The following is a 10,058-nucleotide window of genomic DNA, read 5'->3' on the forward strand; positions in this document are numbered from 1 at the left end:
CACACACACACACACACAATCAGACAGACGTTCCTACAATTTATAGATGTATGTATTCTTTATAAAGTAATAAAGTTACATTTAAAAGATTGATTCCATCAGTGCACTTATTTTTTGTCTGAGGGGAATTTATTTATTATTATTATGTGTTGTTGTACTATGTAGAATAGTGAAGTATGCATTTTAAAAAGGGCTCTTTTCATCCTATGAATTATATCTTGTATTTACTCTTTACAACTATAAATAAACTTTATAAAATAAACAGGAATTTACTCACACTTGTTTGCATCACCCAGCACACGAACAGATGAAACTTTCTACCCACTGCCCTCCACCCCTCCACCCCCATCCACACACTCACAATCCTCAAATCTCTGCAATGCATTCACCACCACCCCCATACACACCAGCCTCCCCCAGCCTTCTCCTCCCTCCCCCCACTGCTGCTGCTGCTGCTGTCACATTGCATTTCCCTCCGTGTCATTTTGGCCAGAGCCTCCTATTCAGGGGGGACAATATGAAGTCTTGGAGGGAGAGAAAGAGAGAGAGAGAGCGCCCTGCAAGGTGCGAGTGCCAGCGTCTCCCTCTGCCAAAAGCCAGGAAGAGGGGTGGGGGAATAACAACCCGCTGACTCCCCTCCATTTTACATTTCCTCTGTGCTCATTTTCTCAAGAGCTCCTCATCTATTTTGCCGGGCGAACCTGTTTAGAGAGGCCGCCTTGTTAAATAAGGCATGAGTCATCTACAGCGCTCAGCATTGAAATGATGCCGTCAATTTCAGTGCGTCTGTTGTGAGCCGAGAGATGGTTGTGGCTGCGGAGGCCTGCGGAATGATAAAAAAAAAAGTAGGTCAAGTAGGTTAAATAAAAGACGCAATTAAATGAATAAAAACCTTTATGATTGTCTGCTTGGATTGCTTCCTCTTTGAATGAACAAGACATGTATTTTGAAATAAAAGGCATTTACAGCTATGCTTTTTGTGTGTTAATTGAATGTACTGAAGCCAAGGATTCTTAAATACATGATGTCAGCTGAGGCTGAAGTAGCTCCGTCAGTAGGGGCTAACAGGCCGGCTACATCACACGCGGAACTTGTGCAGAGCGGAGATCTGCTCTACAAGCGGAAAAATAGGACAGTCTTTTATTTTTCATGCTATGTTTGTGTGGCCCTTTTACACAGAAATGGATCATAAAGTGTCTATATTTAGTGTCTATAGTAAACTACCGATATACAAGAAACGAATGAATGCCAATGAGCATGTTGCCAGTTTGGTTTTGAGAGTTTGTTTTTATTTCTTGTTGTCTGTCACACGCGTCCTTTGATAACGGCTGACAGTAGATTTCCATTTCACAGCACTGTGGCGGTTCCAACAACTGAAGGAACAACAATAATCCCAAAGCAAAAGCTCACCGTCTTACCTGTGACTCACATAATCCTACACTGTGTGAAGGCGCTGCGGGTGGAGACTGTTAAAAGATACATTCATATACATCTGCTCCGCGAACGGTCTGCATTTGTTACATGTGCAGTGTAGCCAAAGCTAGGTTGGTCTGGCTAGTCCACACAACATTCCACGATAGGAGAAAAACGTTCTCTGGTTTATTGGTATGTCTTTAAACCAATAGCAATCGTCTTGGGCGGTGCTAAGTGCCGGACGGAGCCACGCTGCCTCTGCCAAATAGCCTCATGAAGGAACTTGTTTTGGTGGAACATGTGTACGTTCACCTAAACCACCTCAGGTGGTTCGGGCATCTGGTAAGGATGCCTCCTGGGCGCCTCCCTAGGGAGGTGTTACAGGCACGTCCAGCTGGGAGGAGGCCTCAGGGAAGACCTAGGACTAGGTGGAGAGATTATACCTCTAACCTGGCCTGGGAACGCCTCGGGATCCCCCAGTCGGAGCTGGTTGATGTGGCTCGGGAAAGGGAAGTTTGGGGTCCCCTGCTGTAGCTGCTGCCCCCGCAACCCGATACCGGATAAGTGGATGAAGATGAATGGATGGATGGATGTTTTATTTATAAATTTATATTTATAAATTACTTTTATTTGAGCAACAGAAAACTCAGATTGGACAGATTGACATTGGGCAAATAGGCCAGCACTGGAAATATCCCCTACATGAATTGTGGATATAGACTAGTAGACACTTGACTTGGGACTGGACTGTGACCAGCACGGACCAGTTGAAACGGATTGTGGACTGGTAGCTCTCTTCACAACAATACATATCCATATGTCTTCAATAGAGTGGAATTAATTAATTTTCCTTGGGGGATTTTTTAAGAGGCTCTTCATCTTTGCTGTTCATTGATATTGCTGCTGACAAAGCTACTGTATAGGCCAAATAGAAAATCTAACTATTCAAACTACAGAGGGGGTAAAACATTTAACACCTGAAGAAATAAGTGGAAAAACGCATGCTTTTTCCTTCAGTCACCAGATTTTAGGACACATGTGGGGCGGTTTTGGAGCGAAATGTTTGCCAGTGTTCTGGAAGATTGCAGCTCTTCTCTCCAGTCCTCTGAAGGAGTGAATATATTTTTTACTCTCACATTTTTTGGGGGTATTTGTCACCTGCCAACTGTTGCTGCACCACACAACGTCCTGGTTCCAAATAGGAGTGACTATTTTCAACTATTTTGTCAAATCTCACTATGCGACAACCCTATGATATAATAACGGGGCCTTGCATGTCAGGGTTATTTATCTGGATGGAGACAAGATAAGAAGTTAATCTTTGAGCAAGGTCCATGACACATTGTGCTCATATCATCCGTTTAAAAGCCATTGGATTACCCAAATACATATATTGAAAATATGGCATTTAAATACAAGCTTCACCTGGCGGTGACTGACGGACAATAATGACAATCTAGATCATGTGCAATTTTGTGTGTGTATATATAGATACAGTATATATCATAACCTGCAGTGAATTGTGTGTCTCCCTAATGTTCATTTGGCATGAAATGGGAAGAAAAGGTGTTTAGTAACTCATTCCTGTCTGAAGCTGTGAAGCAGGAAGTCAATGAGTTGAAGCTGATTTGATAAATTAGTCTCTTTCACTCATTACTCAAAGTTAACCAAGCACTGAACGCTGCCACATTGAGATGTCTGCACAGTTAAATTCAAAGTGAGGCAGCCTGGGAATCCAAACAAAGAGGGGAAAAAATAATTTCAAAAAGGTTACTGTTTAAATGTCACACTCTGGTGGCCCAGCTTTAAAGGTGACTTCTGGGGAAAATGCATTTTTTTATGGCTTTTGAACAGAAACATGTGTTCCTGGTGAATCTAGAGACTCCCCAAAGTTGGAAAGACCAAGCTCTCTTTTTCTCAGCTCTATCAACATATCATTAGACAGAAGCTGTTCCAAGTCCATGGGTTGGTGGTGGTTGACTAACGCCTCATGAAATCTCCATTTGTGAGTCTGTCTGTATGAAACAGAGTATTAAGGCCTACCACATTGCTGGTGCTCCACTCCCCACCATTGAGACTGTCCAGGAGAAGTCATGTCTGCGGAGGGTGCGCAGCATCGTCAGGGACACCTCTGACCCAGGGCCCCAAGATGGGCGCTTGGTTTTGAAAACAACTTCCCCTAGAATTACATGGAGAAAGACATGTCTGTAAATCAGTGGATACATATGTTTGAGCATCACAACCCCCCAAAAAAACGTAAAATGTATTTTTTAATTATTTTATAAAATGTATAATCAGTATTTGATCCATTTGGTGCGATGATGTCCATCTAGGTTCTGTCGATTCCACACAGCATTCTGGGATAGGAGAAAAAAGTGCTGTGGTTTATTGGCGTTTCTTTAAACCAATCACCATCATCTTGGGCAGTGCTAAGCGATGTACGGAGCAATAACAAACTCAAATTGGACAGATAGTCTAGTTAGCTGTCTGGATTTACCCTGCAGAGATCTGAGGAGCAGGTAACCATAGTCCTCCGAAATCCACCGGAGTTTAGGACACAAACAAAAAGGAAGACAAGTGACGGACATCTGGCTAAAAAAGAGGGACATCCGGCAGAATTTCCAGTGGCAACGGAGCAATCCCAGAAGTGAAAAGTCGTCAATATAGACCAGCAGAGCGCTAAGCTGGAAGTAGCCGGCTCGGCCGGTGGAGGTCTCTGGCTTTATGGGCCGCATGGTGCGGAAGAAGCGGTGATTATCTGGGGGATTTCATTTAACTTGTTTGGCTCCGCCTCAAACGCTGTATGCAGGCTTTATTAAATTGATGCCCCTGCCCATTTCTTCCCTTATCGCTGTCTTTGCTTTCTCTTCTGCTTTCTTCTGTGTGGCCGACTGTGCTGCAGCACTGCTGGGCCCTTTCCTCTCCCTCTTTCCCCCATGAATCTGCCACTGTGCACCCAAAAGACAGCTGAGGAAGATAGATACACAAGCTGTCAATGGTCATTACAGACCAGGACCCAGTTTTTTTTTAAAGTAATCCGCTGGGATTTCAGATCGCTGATTGGACCAACTCTTGGAAATGGGTTTTTAGCAAGCAAAAGAGGGATTCCAAACTAAGATCAGAGCATGTGATCTGATCTTAATTTTGATCTGGATCAAACCAGCCCTTTAGGTTTTTCCAAACTAAGAACCCACTTTGGGATCAATTTGATCCAAATTACATTTTTTGAAAAACTGGGCCCTGATGCTCACCTGAACCGCAGGCCAGGTGTAGCGTTACTACCCAGATGCCATCATGCTGTCTCTCCTCCTGTTGCCACAGTCTATTCTTCTACAGGTAGGTACTCGGGTTGTTTCAGGAAGTGCCTTTGGGCCTCCCCAGTTGCTTCCAAAGCTCTGCGGGTAATGGTTTTTCAAGTTTAATCACAAGGGCACGGGTGTGGGTAATGTGAACCATATGAAGATGCATGCAGATCAACACAAGTAAATACATGCCAGGAAGCACTTAGTCCATGCTTGCTTTAACTGGCTGCCAACAGACGTTTCATTCATGCTTCACCACCATCACTGGCTAAATCATCAGCAGCTTGACTGTCAGCTGACTAGTAACATCACATCATATATGAAGCTTACAGTATACCCTTTCCCACACTCGTTTAGTCAGGTTTTTCCGTTGATTTGTCACCCATCTGTGTGTTTTTTGTTCAACTGAAGACAACTAGCTTTCTTGCTAACTAACAGTCTAACACAAATATCACACTGCAGCACTGCTGGGTTTTGGTGTGGACCCTGGCTGAAGGAGAAAACAACATTTTAGCAAATACTAGCAAGTTATTTTAACATCAGTTTGTGCACACAGATTGTGTGTTAGCTTCCATGTGTATTTCCAAACAAGTTGCATATTCTGCTGCTTAATTAAAAGCTGATCAGTGTGTGATCACCAGAGCACATTCTGAAAACATGAACTACCTTTTTAGCAAAGCAGTTTCTAATTAAAATGAAGTCTAACAATGACAGAAATAGAAAGCAAGATGTACAAAGGAAGGCTTTTCATTAAGTGGTAGTGCGGAGTGGAAACACCTGCCCATTATCCTGATATACGGCTGACCTGCCATATCCTTTTATCATTGGGGCACTTCTGTCTACGTAGAGCTTTAACAGTTCCAAATGTTCCTGTACAAATAATTGTAATTGACAGTGTAATTTACATTTGAAAATTATTTGTAAAGCAACATTTAAACTGATTAAAGTATTTGAATGATCCACATTTTGATTACACTGTTATGTAACCCAGATAACGTAAAAACACAGAATTGCAGCCTATGAAGTAAACCAAACCTCTTTATTATCATAATTTATCTTCTAACTGTATCCCCCCTTGTCATTTTCGCTGCAACGAACGTGTAGGATTAGTGTCAACAACTAACAACTAGCATAGCTTTAGCTCAACAGTCCGACCAATGGCTAAATGATTTATGATTTATGATGATAATTACTATTTGGCATATCCATAAAAAATCAACAATTACCATCAATAGACTTAGCAGCGTAAGTCTACAACATATTTAGTAGAAGCAGTGGGAGAAGACAATGGCTGGGCGATGTAAAGAAAATCAAATATCACAATGTTTTTGACAAAATACCTCAGTGTCGATATTGCACCGATATTGTATGATTGACTATTGGTGCATTCACAAAATGTTCTTTACACAATGAGATTTCTGATTAATATTCTCCAGAAATTATTTAATAACTTAGTTGATAAAGGTAAATAAGAGAACAGCTGGAACAGTCCGATAAGTTCAGAAAATGACATAACTTTACTATAATGCAGCCTGTAAAACCAGGTAAAGACAACGCTTACCATATTAGGATATATCCAAAATCTTAGACGATATCTAGTCTCAAATCGCGATATGGATATAATATTGATACATTGCCCAGCCTTAGAGAGGACAACTAAATGTGTTTTACATCAATCATAGAAATCTGTATGTAATGTTATATTAATTTTGTTCTCTTTGTGAGTTGACTTCCAACAACATACAAAGCTTGTTGTTATCTTTGTTGTGATCGAGTCTCGCTCTGTCACAGAAAGATGTCGTCCCCATTCTTATTCCTGCTTGTAGAGCTCAGATGAACACGGCAGTCAATGAGCAAAAATAACCCACCTTTGAATCATTCAGAAAAAAAAACAAAAAAAAACTGAGATGTTGGCAGTGATTCAGAGTTCTGAAACCAGGCTACTCACGTCTTGATTTTTTTAATGAACCTCTTTAACCGCGAAGATGCAAATTGGAGGTGTTTAGATTTCTGCTCTGAGACAAGAAGCTGGAGCACATTAAAAACAAATAGCAGCAGTGGTGAGGTTGAGTTCAGTTCATCAGTATGTTGAAAGCCCTCTCTGATGTGTGATGTGAGCCTACACCCCCGTGCAGAACACAGCCCGCCTCCATAACTTTCGCTCATTAACATTCTCTTTACCTCCGCTCCCTGATATTGATTTGACTCCAGAAATTAGCAGCCTTTTCTTCTTCTACCCACACAATGCCTTTCTTGCTATCCATTATCATTATCATGGTGCTAACTCGACTCTCCACTGTGTATTCTTTTTCCTGTGCTCACCCGCTGTCTCTTTGGGTTAATGCAGGAACATTGGTATTCTTGTGCTGAACACAGGACAGACGATGGGATGTGTAGCAGGTCAAGTCTGCCTCGCTTTCATCCCGGTGCCTTTGAATAGATAAAGAGACTAATTGCATTTGCATAACTACACTAAGATAAAGACACACGGACACACAGACACACACACATACACACACACATACACACACACACACACAGGAACGCATAAACACTTCCCAAGAATGGTGAGTATGAACAATGATGATGCATATTACTACAGACAGAAGTGTTAAGTTAGTCTCCACGAACAAAAACATTTAACTACACACAGCCCACTGCAGACCGACAGTAACAAATCTCTTTACTGAGCAACTCTACCGAAGTATGCACAGTTACCGTTTTATTCATTATTGACCGACAATCAATAAAAATTCTTTTGAAAGAAAGAAAGCATCACCTTCATTCATAAAAGCCTGTGCACTCTGTCTGTGTAACCCAGTGGCCTTATGAAGTGCAGTATGTAGCGGCTTCCCATATTGGAGGGGATTTGAGTTTGACCAAGACCCGGACCTATCAGCTGACCTGCCAAACAACACAGGGCACACAACATACATCAGGAGCTCACTGAAAATATTAGAGAGGATTGGAAATATAATGAAAGCTGTGTCAGGGCGGCCTAGGAAAGTGCTAAACGTGGTTCTGGGACCCCCAGGGTTGGACTGACCCCAGGCACCCACCTCTATACTTTGGTGAACATAGCTCCAACTAGAGGTGACCGTGTTGGGTATTGGTTTGTTGGGTAATATGTCAAACTTCTCCAAACCGCCTGACATGTCTTATTTAGATTTATATTTTCCAATCCTAACAAGGAGTTATATCAGGGTACTTTACAGATTTAGTAGGTCTAGACCACACTCTATAACTTACAAAGACCCAACAATCCCCCCCAAGAGTAAGCATTTGGTGCAACTTACAACTTGGTGCAACTTTCATTCATGAAAAGTCAAAAAATAATTCAATGTCAGAAGTAAACAAGAACAAGAAAGAGGAAAAAACATTGCAATGAAGTAATACAAAACTTCATTGGTTATTTAAAAACAATCCAGATTTGGAATTTAGATCTGTTTTGCTGTACAACATTTCACCCCTGAACCTTTCCCAGAACCTACCATACAATTTCTTAAAAAGTATGTTTTAGAAATAAGTAAATAAAAATTAAATTCCAAGAGAAATCCAAAGTAAAGTATTGCTGATTTTTTACAGGGATGTTTTCAATTTATTCACATACTGCTGTGTAGTTCAGGCTATAGAATCCCAGAGCATAGCCGGGCTTGTTTTCTCTTCCTGACCTCATTTCACTTCATCAACACACGTCACTCCTTAGAAATGTCAACGTGTAACACGCACAACTGTTGGCAAGGCTCACACACCATATGTGTATTTGGCGTTGCGGTCCAGCAGCAGAGCATCCATTCAGAATCCCACTCTGAACGAATAATGGTCACATTTTCTGCTCTGTGTTTTGTTTCCGCTGAATTCTATTTTAGGATTTTCTGCTCTGTTTTTCACGGCCTGCACTCAGAGATGTGCAGCAGGAATGTTAAGCAAAAAACACAGCAAACTCCTCCATTTAATTATTCAGTCCTTCTTCATGAAAGGTCAGTGGAAATTAATTGGTGAGCAGCGCGTGTTGGATTAATTTAAATGTACTCCTTTGTGTAGCCTAACAATTTTGTTCAATGACCAGTCAAGGTTTTACCCTGCGAGGCCTGTTAAAGCTGCATTTGATGAAAGGAATGTGCAGGAAAATGCTCCGCTGTCGTGTAATTAATTTTAGCTGACCGACATTTGGTCTTGTCTCTCTGTAAAGGAAGTACGGCTACCAGTTTGATGGTATTCAAGGATTCCTCCGGAAAAAAACAGTTTTGTGTACAGGAGACCCACTCTCATATGATGTTAATTACAGAAACATGTCAGCTAATGTGTATGTTAGTTGTAAATTACAAAATGCTGGCTATATGCTGACATGTTGTACTTCATCAGTGGGAAACCACCTTTCTTGGATTTACCTTGCATGTTTATGTGCTTTATGTACTGTATTTTAACATGGGAAAGTTTATTGTTTGTATTTTATGACCGTTCAAAAAGCCCTTCTAGAGACAGGCATTGGAGATTGGCAATAGCTAACAATGCTGTGATGCTGTACTTGGGAGATTTGTTGCACACATGTCTATGTCGTAGCATCTGTCCCTTTTCAAATCAACATGAAAGGAAATGAAGAGCCACTAGAGGCAGATGGGTACTTTATAGCAACAGCTGGAGTTTTGTCAGAGTTTACGAGGTGCACCTGAATGCGATAAAAGTCCTGCTTTCCTATTCGCTCTTTAAATAACTCACAGGGAAGGGTTCATGTTGAGACTCTAGGGAAGCAGGAGGATGTCTCTCTGTCATGTCCGACCCCGGCATTGGCCATTGTGTTTTGAAAAGTGCAGCCGCAGGCTACCGTTAGGCTACATTGTATTTTACTATATTTAGCTGTTGGCTGCTATAGTGTGTCCTGGGCTAGAAATAAATAATTACACTGGAAGATCCTGCTTTTGATTTTGATGATTGATATTGAAAGTTAATTTTGCTTTTGAATCATAATTGTGACACCCGTATTTCTGAGCAATGTTTGCCGACACTCATTTTTAGTCTTGACACCTCTTTATAATAATTCACTCAAAAGCACATTGTCTTTACTTGAATTGCTTTTGTCTGCACAATTTAATTAGTCTTTTTATCTGGTCTGTTTTCCACTATTCAATAATATTATTCCTATGTGTTATTGGCTTTCATTTTGTTATTTTACTGTAAATTCTGTTTCCATGTGAGTGCTATGAACTAAATCATTATTTCTGAAAATTTGCTGCTGAAAATTGCAGGTGATGTGTCCAAAGTGCATACAAGATCATGGCACCGTGGTAACCACAGCAGTGTGTAATGTTTTTGTTTGAGGATGGCTGTATATACGGTATATAT

The sequence above is a fragment of the Etheostoma spectabile genome, chromosome 10 (genome assembly GCF_008692095.1).
Source record: "Etheostoma spectabile isolate EspeVRDwgs_2016 chromosome 10, UIUC_Espe_1.0, whole genome shotgun sequence".
Lineage (NCBI taxonomy): Eukaryota > Metazoa > Chordata > Actinopteri > Perciformes > Percidae > Etheostoma > Etheostoma spectabile.